At 42.9% G+C, this 14,323-nt stretch overlaps 1 long non-coding RNA gene across 1 annotated transcript; it reads left to right on the top strand.

Annotated features, from left to right (window-relative positions):
• The first annotated feature begins 2,361 nt into the window (after nt 1-2,361).
• Nucleotides 2,362-5,891, top strand: LOC310827274. Its single transcript, XR_014556270.1, has 2 exons — nt 2,362-4,367; nt 5,113-5,891. It is a non-coding gene; the product is annotated as an uncharacterized lncRNA (long non-coding RNA).
• The last annotated feature ends 8,432 nt before the right edge of the window (nt 5,892-14,323 follow it).

Genomic DNA, 14,323 nt, shown 5'->3' with positions numbered 1-14,323 from the left:
AAACTATAACCAGTACATAATGTGGCTGTGATTGCATAACTCTCTCATTACAGCCTACAGGTGAAACTTGGAAAATTAGAATATCGTGGAAAAGTTCATTTATTTCAGTAATTCAACTTAAAAGGTGAAACTAATATATGAGATAGACTCATGACATGCAAAGCGAGATATGTCAAGCCTTTATTTGTTATAATTGTGATGATCATGGCGTACAGCTGATGAAAACCCGAAATTAGCAGTCTCGGAAAATTAGATTAAATGAAATCAGCAAAACAAGGACTGCAAATAGAGCAATATTGGACCTCTGAGAAGTAGAAGCATGCATATGTACTCAGTACTTGGTTTGGGCCCCTTTCGCATCAATTACTGCCTCAATGTGGCGTGGCATGGATGCTATCAGCCTGTGGCACTGCTGAGGTGTTATGGAAGACCAGGATGCTTCAATAGCAACCTTCAGCTTTTCTGCATTGCTCGGTCTCATGTCTCTCATCTTTCTCTTGGCAATGCCCCATAGATTCTCTATGGGGTTCAGGTCAGGCAAGTTTGCTGGCCAATCAAGCACAGTAATCCCATGGGCATTGAACCAGGTTTTGGTACTTTTGGCAGTGTGGGCAGGTGCCAAAGTCCTGCTGGAAAATGAAGACAGCATCCCCTTAAAGCTCATCTGTGGAAGGAAGCATGAAGTGCTCCAAAATCTCCTGGTAGACTGCTGCGTTGACCCTGGACTTAATGAACCACAGTGGACCAGCACTCATTTTTTGTAGGATTGGTGGAAGGTGACTGGGAACAAAGTAGTGACTCTAGATCTCTCTGTTCTGCCCCTCTAGATTAATGGTGCCCGCAGCTTCAAATAAAAAGGTGATCAAAATGGTATTCCATGACTGAAGGACATTTAGGTGAGTATCCCTTGGTTGTCTAGGGAGGAAATCTTTATTGTGTTCCGTCTGCAACTCATTGTGTTAAGACTCTTTCAGGTTGCGGTGACTGAGTTGTCAGAAGACGCCCATTCCGTGTCACCACAATGAGGCTCACCTGCAGGTAGGAGAATACTTCTTCTTTTGTTCCAGGTATTCTTTCCTTCAGGCTTTTCAGAGTATCCCTTGCTGGGCTAGAGATGAAATCTTTATTGTATTCCGTCTGCAACTCATTGTGCTAAGATTCTTTCAGGTTGCGGTGACTGAGTTGTCAGAAGAGGCCCTAGTCTGTGTCACCGCAATGAGGCTCACCTGCAGGTAGGAGAAGACTTCTTCTTTTGTTCCAGCTCTTCTTTCCTTCAGGCTTCACAGAGTTCACTGCACCTGAAGTGAGAGTCACCTGCATTTGGACTGTGCTGCTTGAGGTAAGTTCACATTCCACCACTCAGTTGTCTTTTTTTCAAGACAATCTTTTTTGTGTTGGTCTCTCCTTTTTCCCATTTTCTTTTCTGCTCATTTGTTCACAGGTCTGCAAAGAGCTCCGAACCCTCAAATGAAGACAGCTCTTCCAGCTGAATCCCAGAAGTCATAATGGTAAGAAAAGCTGTTTTTAAAAAACAAAAAAACCACCCATTTTTTGAAGGATTGGTGGAAGGTGACTGGGGACAAACTAGTGACTCTAGATCTCTCTGTTCTGCCCCTCTAGATTAATGGTGCATCCAGCTTCAAATAAAAAGGTGGTCAAAATGGTATTCCATGACTGAAGGACATTTAGGTGAGTATCCCTTGGTTGGCTAGGGAGGAAATCTCTATTGTGTTCCATCTGCAACTCATTGTGCTAAGATTCTTTCAGGTTGCGGTGACTGAGTTGTCAGAAGACGCCCATTCCGTGTCACCACAATGAGGCTCACCTGCAGGTAGGAGAAGACTTCTTCTTTCGTTCCAGCTCTTTTTTCCTTCAGGCTTCCCAGAGTTCCCTATACCTGAAGTGAGAGTCACCTGCATTTGGACTGTGCTGCTTTAGGTAAGTTCACATTCCACCACTCAGTCGTCTTTTTTCAAGACAATCTTTTTTGTATTGGCCTTTCCTTTTCCCCATTTTCTTTTCTGCTGGTCTCTCCACAGGTCTCTCCAAAGAGCTCTTCTTAGCATCTTAAGGTTTTCTTTTTCCTGAGAGAACATTGTGCCAATGTTCTCTCAGGTTTTGCTTTTCCCCTTCTTGCATTGCTGGAAAAAAAAGCAAAAGACACTGGCGGTCGGCGCTCCTGGTTCCCAGGACGGGGTTCAAATCCCTGCAGTGTCCTCGCTTACTTCCAGTACAAACTGCTATGTCTCTCTATCTCTTTCTGTCTATCTCTCTCTATCCCACACTGCCCAAATAACAAAATTATTTTATTTTTATATATATTTCGACTGCGTCAGACCAACACAGCTAGCTACCCGATTGGCTCCCTTTTTCTTAAGCCAAAGTATTAGCATGGGAGGGAAGTGACTTTAGTGACTGAGCTTGATTCTTGACTCCACCATTGCTCCAAAGGACCATTTCAAGCACCACCCTCATAGCAATGTGCTGTTGCTGGGAAGATGCTCACTTGATGCATCACTGGTGTGTCTAGGTGGGCTGCATCAGGTGGCTGCTTACCCTCCTAGCTTTCCCAGTCACTGGTGTGAGAAGTCTCTCTATGGATCTTGTCTGTCTGAATTCCAGACACTACTAGAGGAGCAATTCTCCCTGCAAAGGTAACAGACAAGGTGACCTTATGGGGGAAACATGCTGTGGAGCTTGCTATGTAGGGTGGTGTTTTTGTTTTTTAACAATTCATGATCAATAGCTTACCAATCTTCTGTCAGTAAATGGTGGATCATGAAGCAAGGAGAATTGGGAGGACAGCTGAGCATGGTGTGATGCAGGTGAAGATTACAGGTGTTTTGGCAACTTAGAAAATTCAGTGTCTATGTTTGTTTGCTTTCAGATTGGCAGGTGCAACCAAACTATTGTGCAAGGAGGCCTCTGTTTCATGGCCAGATGTGATGTGCTTTCTCATAATGGGTAAGTCTGAAAAATGGTTTTTCAATCTCCCCCAGTCACTTTTGATTATTTTGTCTTGCTTTGGAGTTTGATCTTGAAACAGGGTTGGAGACTAAACATGCTAAAGGGAAGTATAACAAGGAGCGGGAAACAAGGAGAGGAGAAAGGAGGATGAAGAAGTGACCTGGACAGAGGGAGAGGAGCTTCAGTAAAAAGTGATCCTAAGTGGCCAAGTTGAGTTACTACATTTAAATTTATAAAACTGGCTAAAAGAGAATCACCTGGTGGTCAGAGTTAAAAATTCAGTCAAAAGCTCATTTAAACATCAGAGAGGATTATAAGAGACTGTAAGCAACAACTATGTCACAGAAAAAGAGAGCAGAGTCCACTCTAGGAGAAAGGAGGAACTCAAAACAGGGAGAAGAGCCCAAAGGTGATGTTTTAGAAATGTTTGCTAAAATAAGGGAGGACATTAAAGAGAGGGAGAAGAATCTTGAGAGTAGATTGGAAATGATGGAACAGAAAATTGACCAATCGGTGTCTGAACTGAGAGGTCAAATAAGTGAGGTTAAATCTAAAACTCAAGTTCTAGACGAGGCTGTTAAAAATGAAAAGAAAGAAGTAAAAGAAACAAGGAGGGAGGGAGAGAAGGTAAAGGGAAATGTATCAGGGTTGGCAAGGAAGCATGAGGAGACCTTGGATACCTTGGCTTATATGGAGATGAAGCAAAAGGAGATGCAACTACACTTCCAAGGTGTCCCAGAACAGGAGGGTGAAGTAATTTATGACAAGATGATAACAGAAATTGCTAATTGGCTAAAAATGAAGGAAGATGAGGTTGCTCAAACAATTGATAGTGTTTTTAGGATCAAATTTAAATCCAAAAGTAAAAAAAATCCTGGTGACTGTTTGATTTTCTTTAATTCTAGAGAGATGAAAGACTTGATTCTAAAAACTAATCAAGAGAAAAAATTGTGCATTGAGGAGAAATATATTATAATATATAAAGAAACACCTAAAAGATTTTTGAAACAAAGAGAGCCATATAAAGGAATTACAAACTCTGAGAAAGAATGGAATTAGATTTCGGCGGAAATTCGCAGAAGGGATCTCCTTCTTCTTCAAGGACAAAAAAATTAAGTTCAAGTCACCTCAGGACATTGATAAGTTTAGAAGGAAGTACTCAAAGGAGCTTGGCAAAAAGGAGGACGATGTGCCGGAATTCGGACAAGGAAGTGATAATATTTAGGAATCAATAGACATATTTTATTTAAAAATTGATACGAGATGGCTCTGAAAATCATATCCTGGAATTTTAGTGGACTGAACAATAAAGTAAAAAGAAATAAAATTCATCATATATTAACGAAACAGAATTTGGATATTATTTGCTTACAAGAAACACATCTGGCAAGAAAACGCAGGTGAATATTAAATAATAAAAAACTAGGTAATGAATTTATTTCTTCAGATGTACGGTAAATAAAAGAGTTGTTCTGTATATAAATGATAAATATGATTCACGACAGCTCTTCAAGTATGAAGAGGGGAGGATACTAGCAGTAGAAGTGGCAGCACTAGGCAAAAAACTGTTAATTGTGGGAATTTTATGCACCTAATAAGGGGATATTGGATTTCTATAAGAACCTAGAAGAGAAGCTTTTTGAACATGGATCAAAAAATAATTTTGGGGGTGACTTTAATGGGGTGGTTTCATTGGAACTGGATAGAACTCAAAGAAAGAGAGATTCAAACCAAGGGAAACTACCAAAGACTTTCTTCACTTTTGTGGAGAATTATGACCTAGTTGATATTTGGATATTAAAGCACCTATTAGATAAAGAATATAGTTTCTTCTCTGAACCAAACCAAAGTTCAGGAAGAATAGACTACTTATTTCCAGAGACCGAGTTCCGAGAGCAATAAGAACTGAGATTCAACATCGAACACTCTCGGATCATAATCCCGTAATGATGGAACTGAAAGGAAAAGATGAGGTTTCATTTAGGTGGAGAATGAATGAAGGGTTGTTTAGAGACCAGAAAATAATTGGAAAAAGCTGAAAAGGCTATCATAGACTATTTTGATTTAAACTTAAATATGGAAACTGATTTAGATGAGGTTTGGGATGCCTGCAAAGCATTAATGAGAGGTTTCTTAATACAACAGAACTCCATACAAAAGAAGGCAAGGGAGAAGAAGAAAGCGAGTCAGAATACAGGTAATGTAAAGTTATGTAAAATCACACAGTGTTTTTTGAAAATGAAAATGCCAATATTATAATAATACATAACAGTGAGTCTGGTTTTGGAGGTCACATGGCAAGCCTGTAAATTAAAAAGATATTTTTGAAATAAAAAGTGTCAGCGGAGAGATTTCCAGTGCAACCCTATGCTTGTCTACACAGGAGTAAATCCACCTGGGTTCAAAGGGACTTATTCCCAGCTAAGTGTGTGTAGGATTGTAGCCTTTATGATGCATCAGACTTGGTCTACATCTGCTTTTAAGGGGACTTTAAAATACTTGAGTAAATATAGGATGCATAGATTTTTAATAAATTTGAGGCAAGAGCCATCCAAAGGTAAAACATCAAAGCCTCAAAAATGTATAGCATTGCTTGTAAAAGCGTTGTAAGAGAAAGTAGGGTGAATGACAGAAAGCAGCCAATGCCATGAAACTGTGGCCTCCTCCAGAGCAAGAGGCCTGGAAGAGAACTTTGAAGGCAGACATACTTCAGAGATCCTCCTCATCCACATTCTGAATGACCTGTACTTGTTTCCAAAGTAGAACCAATGCATTAAGAATTGTTCCTTTTTTTGTTTCCATGCAGTTTCTACGCACAACTTCCTTCAAGCTGGGAAGAAAGTTCCTCCATTTCAGTTATGTCTGTCCCACTCCATTACAGATGCATATGTGTTGTACCAATAAAATACTGCAATAATTGTTAACACTGCTGCCTGTTTTAGTTTTTAAAAAAACATTTTCATGATTTACAAAAGTACGTGCATTGTTTCTTTTTCAGGTTGGGTTTTTCTACAGAACAATTACATTTGTTGAGAGACATTAGCGTTGCATACAGCAAAAGGCGGGGGAAGAAGAGAGGGGGTGGGGTGGTGAAACTGCCATTCTTTCACTTTGTGTGTGTGGGGGGGGGGTTGTGTCTACGTCACTTGGGTAGGTTCTCTTTCTGTTCGCTTGTTATATTTTCTTGGTAATGAGAGAGGTTGGGGGGAAGTTGACTATTTTAGAACATTGCATTTTTATTATATTGTTAGCCACAATATGAAGATGTAGTATTTTTCTATTATCCCAGTATTAGGTAGAAAGCGTTTTAAAATATTAAAAGCTGGATTTCATACCCTGATTTTAAAAAGCAAGCGAGCCATGTACAAACTCAGAGAGATAATGCAAACAATTCTGCAAGTAAATACATCAAATACTAACTCTTACTATATGAATGACAATGAGACATTATTGTGAACTGCCCTGAGATCTTTTGAAGGAGGCCAATTAATTAATTAATTAATTTCATACAACTAAAACTGTAAAGTGCCCTGTGAACCTTGGATGAAGAATCGTATATACATCTAATAAATGATGATGACAACGATGAAACTGCAAAAAGCTCCACTTAAACAGGACATGTAAAATGTTCATGTTTTCCCCACTTCCCATTTTTTCAATGAAAGACCCCTAGAATGGGAAGGGGCAAATTCTTTAAGAGGAAATCAACAGACTTTGGACAAATACTTATTGATTTTATGGCCATATTAGTTTTGTACAGGTGAAACATATGTTTTCATTTATTCATGGCATCAGTCATCTGGTGTGTTATGGAATGAATGGTTAGACAATCACACAGAGAGTGCAGAGAAAAGAACACTCACAATGCAGATAAATAATGACACATCTTGAAAGAGATACAGACTCACACATATTCATCTAGCACTGTGGAAATTGGCTATGAATAATAAGATCCAATCCAGGATCTTTCAGTTTTCTTGATTATGTCTCCCACATTTCTGAAAACCTTAAAAGGCAACCTTGTTCTGTATACAACACATGTCTCACTTCAAATGTAACTGATCTGTAGAAGAGACTCTACAACCTGAGAGACATTGCTTTTGTAAACCAAGAAAATCTTTAAACTTTTGTAAACCTAGAATATATATATATATGGCAGGAATGCAGCAAGCAGGGGTTTTAAACCTTATTTACAAACTACTGGTGCAGAGCACTAAAATGCTCATTCATCATTGGTTTGGGACAATCACAGCTTTAATTTAGTAGAGAGTATGCCAAAGTTATGCTCCAGAACCTGTTTCTATGCTGTATCTGAGACCTAGAACACATACAAAATATACTGTAATGTGAAAATATCATTGTAACTGTCTGAGAATCCAACTTCTTTTATCTCTGCTGGCTGCATTTATGCTGCCCTTTTAAATTATGTAGCTTGTTTTACATTCTTTTTATTGCAACTTTGATTGAAAGCAGGGTATAAATCTCTAACACAAATAGCAACATAATCCCATATATATGTCTGCTCAGCTCTACTTGAGCTAAATGGGGCTTACTTCCAGGTAAAGGGGTGTAGGATTACAGCCTAAATGTGTTCCCCTTAACTCCAGAAACAACAATTTTCCTAAATGAGGATCATGTATGACCATATTTGGAATACTGTGTACAGTTCTGGTCATTTCACCTTCAAAAGGATATTGTTGAGTTGGAAATGGCTGAGAAAAGTTCAGTTGACATGATCAAGGGGATGGAGCAATTTCCCTGTATGAAAGGTTGTAGCATTTGAGACTTTTTAGTTAAGAGAAAAGGCAAGTAAGAAGAGAGATGATAAAAGTTTATTAAAAATGAGTGTGGCATGGAGAGAATTGATAGAGAAAAGTTTTTCTTCCGCTCTCATAACACCAGAACTCATGGACAGCCAATGAATGTTGGAAGATTCAGGACAGGTCAAAGAAAGTAATCTTAACTTCGCAGATCTACTGCAATCTACCACAGTCATCCCATGATCTACCTGTTGGACATCCCTAATATATAATGATATAATCTATAATGACAGTGCCAGGTGAGCCTCCCTGGGATGAGTGTAAAGGGCCTCTCTCGTGTTACATATGGGTCCCTGACACAGGCAACTCTTATTCACCACTATTTGGGGGTTGCAAGGGGTGCTGAGTGCTGTATCAGTCTCCAATATTTACTGCTGGTGGTGCAGCCCTTACAGTCCCCTTTCCTTCCTGCTCTCCAGAGGTTGACCAAATACAGCAGTGTTTCCCAACCTTTTTTGGGCAAAGGCACACTTGTTTCATGAAAAAAATCTCGAGGCACACCACCATTAGAAAATGTTTAAAAAATTAACTCTGTGCCTATATTGACTATATGCCGCTTGGGGCGGCAGCCTGTTGCCCGAAGCACAGGGAGCCCTACGGAGGGCTCCCCGTGCTTCCGGCGAGTGTCTGCAACCCTGCGCGCCCGGCAGGAGCTCCTGCCAGGCGCGCAAGGCTTGGGGCGGCAGCCTGTTGCCCGAAGCACAGGGAGCCCTACGGAGGGCTGCCCGTGCTTCGGGCGAGTGTCTGCAAGTCTTGCGCGCCCGGCAGGAGCTCCTGCCAGGCGGCAAGGCTTGGGGCGGCAGCCTGTTGCCCGAAGCACAGGGAGCCCTACGGAGGGCTCCCCGTGCTTCGGGCGAGTGTCTGCAAGCCTTGCGCGCCCGGCAGGAGCTCCTGCCAGGCGCGCAAGGCTTGGGGCGGCAGCCTGTTGCCCGAAGCACAGGGAGCCCTACGGAGGGCTGCCCGTGCTTCGGGCGAGTGTCTGCAACCCTGCGCGCCCGGCAGGAGCTCCTGCCAGGCGCGCAAGGCTTGGGGCGGCAGCTTGTTGCCCGAAGCACAGGGAGCCCTACGGAGGGCTCCCTGTGCTTCGGGCGAGTGTCTGCAACCCTGCGCGCCCGGCAGGAGCTCCTGCCAGGCGGCAAGGCTTGGGGCGGCAGCCTGTTGCCCGAAGCACAGGGAGCCCTACGGAGGGCTCCCCGTGCTTCGGGCGAGTGTCTGCAAGCCTTGCGCGCCGGGCAGGAGCTCCTGCCAGGCGCGCAAGGCTTGGGGCGGCAGCCTGTTGCCCGAAGCACAGGGAGCCCTACGGAGGGCTCCCTGTGCTTCGGGCGAGTGTCTGCAACCCTGCGCGCCCGGCAGGAGCTCCCGCTGGGCGCGCGAGGCTTGGGGCGGCAGCCTGTTGCCCGAAGCACGCGGAGCCCTCCGGAGGGTGCCCCGTGCTTCAGGCGAGTGTCTGCAAGCCTTGCGCACCCGGCAGGAGCTCCCGTCGAGCGCGCGAGGCTTGGGGCGGCAGCCTGTTGCTCTAAGCACATGGAGCCCGCCTCCCTCCCACGGCACACCAGGCAAAGTCTCGCGGCACACTAGTGTGCCGCGGAACACCGGTTGGGAAACACTGAAATACAGCAAATAAATCCCAATTTATTCCATAGTCTTCTTTGGTTGATTTTAGAGAGATTTACTGCTCCTGGGGGAAGAGTCAAGAGGCAACCTGCTGTTGGAAGCACGGCTCAACCATTGGCACTACTCGGCTCCAAAAGGGATAGAGCAGCATCATGGGAACTTGCTTCCGATCGCAGTGGAAACCCTCGACTGGTCGTCCCCAGGATTTTCTTTGGAGCATTTGTTCAATCAATCAAAATGTTTATTCGGCTTTACGCCCATCATGAAACACAACACAACTTTCTTGTTATCTTAAATATCCCAATGTCCCCTCCATTACTGGAGGCGATTTTAATGCTCGGATAGCCTCAAATTGGGAGGCTCTTAAAAAGTCTAAGTGGTGGATTGACCCCGGTGCTCAAACTTACGATCTAGTATACACCCCTACTAGAATATCAAAGGATGTAAAAGTCAATAAGGCGGGAGTGATGCTTTATCAGATGACTCTACGCCTTAATTTAATTATATTAAATGGCAGGTGTCCTCCAGACATACCAGGAGAGTTCACCCACCTGGGGTTAAAATCAAACAGTGTTCTCGACTATGTATTGGTTTCCCGGGATCTATTTTTGAATGTCACCTCTTTTAAAATTGATAATGCCCAATTTAGTGACCATCTTCCCCTGATAACCAAGTTATGTGTTGACTGGCAGTTGCTCGACCGCTCCCACCCAATCCCGGTGATTGTGGAGTCGTCCACTAAAATAAAGGGGACTAGATGGTCCCCTGCCCTCGCTCATAGATATACGGATTTTATCCGAGAAAAGTTTTCTGGTGATCAGCCAGACGTAGGAATAGTCCCGCGTGATCCTATTACCTGTATGAATTTTTTTTCTTGCCTGATAGAAGTTTTAACTCACTTTTTTACTTCTCCAACCTATGGAGTTAAAAACGATTATTTTAAATTTGGCGCCCCTTGGTTCAACTCTGCTTGCAAACTAGCCAGACTCCATCTACATACAATATATAATTGGAGCATTTGTTGCCTTCGAACTGCTCAAATAAACCCCCCAGCAGCTGGGTCACTGCAACAGCAGCTCTGGCTCTCTTCCTCCCCTCCGGCAAACTTTGAAGAGGCAACCTTGAAGTACAGCCAGCCTAGAGAGCAGGCCATGTAGCGTGTGTGGCTTAAGAGACATGCCTGGTGTGCAATCAAAACTCATCTCTTCGGGGAGAGTTCCCTCCATAGTTAGGAAATCCTGGCTGCTCTTAGGGCAGATCCATTGTAAGATTTCCTCACACAGTGAGTATCCTTCCCAAATCCACAGGAAACTGCAGACCTGATTCAAGATGTACTCCTTAGAAACAACTCAGTAAAAGTGGCATTTCCATTATATCAGAATTCAGAATGATTACTTGATGAAACAGAATAGCCCAAGGTCTGATGCTTTCCTAGAGCTGTAAAGAAACTTTTGTGACAATATCAATATCATTGGCTTATTTCAAGAGTAGCTCGTTAATAAAGATTGTACGTAGTGTTGGCCCTACATTTGGATGCTTCCACCTGGAACTGAGTGAAACTGCTGTGTTATTATGTTGTCCTATCCAATGTCCCCCAACCTGGGTTTAGAGTGGCTGAGGCAAAAGGAATTGTAGCCTACCTGTTTCCTTCATCCTCATTTCCCACTTTTCTCTGTATGGGAACCCACAGTGCCTTGTAGAGGCATATCTTTGTCAAAGAAAAGAGCCTGGAGTCAGAATGTTCAGTCATTTTGTCATGTTGTTAAATATTTTCCTTCCTAAATATGAATATAGGGATTTTATTCAGGCACTCATGTCTGGAAATATTTGGCACACCTGAGCTAACTTTGTTAAAAGGATGTATTTCAATAAATCATTCTTCCAACATTCATTATTCCAAACACTGAAATGTTAAAATGGATGCTTCTTTTTTCAACGTATACAGTAATGGCTAACATTCTGACAAATTACACTGGGTGTTATTTTTAATAATTTAGCATAATGGCAGCAGCCTTTTCACTAAAGTAGCAATTAAGTCATCACTGCTTCTCTGGCCTATACAAAATGATTTTGCCTGTTTTTATTGTTAATACTTTCAGAGCCATTTTGCCATAGAAGCTGACACCAAAATCAGAAACCATGCAGCGAAAACAAAGAGAAAGAAAGGTCATTAATTGAAAACCCCCCCTTTTTAAAAAAAATATATATATTCTACCACTATTAACCCAGCTGCAAATTGCTGTGCCTCTCAAACATTTGCTTTTCCAATGTAAGCACCATTGCTACAGTTGTATGCTCAATAAGATATTTCCACCTGAAACAGGAGGTGTCATGAAATTCATTACTTGTTGGCTTCATCTATTCTATTCAGACTAGTCTGTTCTGCATCTATTCTATTAGGACTATGAGGCACAATCCTGCTTCTGCCAGCGGCACATAGAGGACAAAGTGGCTCCATGTATGCATCACCATACTGGGAATGGCTGAGAACAGCCGTTGGTATTGAAGCCAACCCCCCAAAATGAGTGACAGTAGGGAGCTCCCCCTCCCCCACCAATGTGTCACAGTCATGTCTAATACAGAAGGCATATCAGAAGCCCTGTGCCACCTTCACTCGCTGTGCCCAGGTTGTTTAGCTCTGTAGTGTGTGTTTGCACAGTCACAACCTAGTGCCCCCAGTGCCAGGCTTAAACCCATGCTAAGAAGACCTGACAAACTCCCATTGCAGACTGATGGTCCAGAGGCAGTGGGGAGCACATGTTCACTTGTTATGTGCCATGGAGTGATGGAGGGTGTTGTCAGTCATAGGCCAGCCTACTAACTTATGATATTATGTGACCCAATATCATTGGTCTGCAGCCACATGGGTTGTAGGATGCACTGGATCTGAGTCTAATGGATCATGTGTCTGGTGAGACCACATTAGTGCTTGGTGTGGAGGAACTGTCTATTGGTGCAGATGAGGATCAGTTCACCCCACCACATGGGTCATGATGACACTGTGGGTGGGCCCAATGTCCCCCAGATTTTGGCTTCTAGCATGAAAACAAGCCTCTGTTGGCACATGCCTATGATTCCTGCCACAGAGAAAGTGGCAGAATTGTGGCACATATCTTTCCAACAGACTTGATTGTCATGCCTTTCATGTTCCATATTATTCCTTTTGTATATATATTTTAAAATGAAATGTTTCTTTCTGTGTTAAAAGCTTGTATCCCAATACATTAGAATAGATTTTAATTTCTTTAACAGAGTTTGACTTTGTTTGGGATGGGTTGTTCTTATGTCAAGACAAACGCAAGTAACCAAGATTTTTTAACATAAATTTTATTTATAGTTTTCAATATTACAGTTTCCAAAACCAAATTGACATTAAAGTAAACATTTCCCCTGTTCACATCTTTCTTTATAATAAAACAATAATTTACCACTGTCAGGGAACTGCCATCGGAGCCAGGAGTGGAGGTAAGGCTCCCCAGCGATGCCGGAGAAGGGCCCAGCAGGGAGAGAGGGAACTCATCCACTGGGGAAGGAAATCAGCGTGACACCAGGAAGAAAGGGGAGCAGGGGAGGGCTTCGGAGAGATGGCTCCAGGACTCTTCCACAGAGACCAGCGGGGAGAGCACGGGTCCTCCGCTGGCCACGCCCACCCTGCGCAGAAGACTTCCGTGCAGGGAGGCTAGGCGGAGACTGGGCGTCAAAGAACTTTTATGCTGGAAGAAGTTCAAGAAATGCCCACTGACCGATTCTGCCAGTGACTGACACAGCCGCGGAGTAAGGGCTGTGCAGCCAGGGAAAGGTTTAACCAGGCAGCTTGCCAAGAGTAGCAACAACTTACGCATGAGCAACCCCAATTCCCATTACAACTACTTTCCTTCTTTCCCTTCCCTGGTTCCTTTAATTTCCCCACCTATCCTGAATATTCTTATATATCCATTTAATTCTCGTTCCCTTTTATTATTCCTTTGTTATATATTATACTGCTGAATTTACCTTAATCCTGCTAACGTTTTCACGTTTACAGTTATTTTCCAAATACTCCACAAATCTTTTCCATTCCTCTTTATATACTTAATCTTCTTGTTCCCTTATTTTACTTGTTAGATGCTATCTTGCGAAACAACTCACTGACAGCCTACCTTTTTGAGATATGTGCCGTACAAATCAAATTAAATAAAAACAAACAGATAATGCTGCTTTCCAGTGCACACTCAAGCTTATATGAGGGAACAGACATCAGCCCATTGCTTTAAAAATGAGAGGCTGGAGTGTGGGGCTCCATCCCACGGCCAGACCCCCCCCCCCCGTTTCCCTGCTCCAGTCCAGGAGTACCAGGAGTGCCAGCTTCCTGTGCCACAGGTTGGCCCTTGTACAACGAACTGTCAACAAGCATTTGAAATGTTTGCACACCCTTCCTCTTCATTCTGGATTGAAACTGACCTGAGTGACAATCTACAGGACTGTGTCATCTTGATGTTCTTAATGCTATATAACTGACCATGACCCGTGACCATACTGCCCATCTGGTTAGCCTAGACCAGATACTTGACCCAAGCTGAACAGAATGGGCTAGATGTGAAAGTACCTGAAATGTTTGCTGACAGTTTATGCTATGTCAACAGACTGCTTAGGGCCTTTCATTTTAAGCTTTTGTGTTTTGCCAGGCAATGTTGTGACACATTCAGCGTCTTGTCCAATTTAAGCTTGTCATCTGTGAATGCCTCACTGCTTGTTTTCTTTTAAGAACATAGGATCATTGATTGCTGGTAATAACTAGACACAGAGTCAGTATGTTCATTGCACAGGCACAGCAATATGAGTCAGAAAAAGAGGTAGCTATTGCTGGAATTTGTCACTGACTCACTATCTTAACGTAGGAAATTCACAGAATTTGCCATCACATACACAAGTGACAAGAACTG

This window comes from Podarcis gaigeae (assembly GCF_964106915.1).
Source record: "Podarcis gaigeae genome assembly, chromosome: 11".
In the NCBI taxonomy this organism is placed as follows: domain Eukaryota; kingdom Metazoa; phylum Chordata; class Lepidosauria; order Squamata; family Lacertidae; genus Podarcis; species Podarcis gaigeae.
The sequence above is the reverse complement of the archived record's forward strand: the minus strand, read 5'-3'. Positions and strand labels throughout refer to the sequence as shown.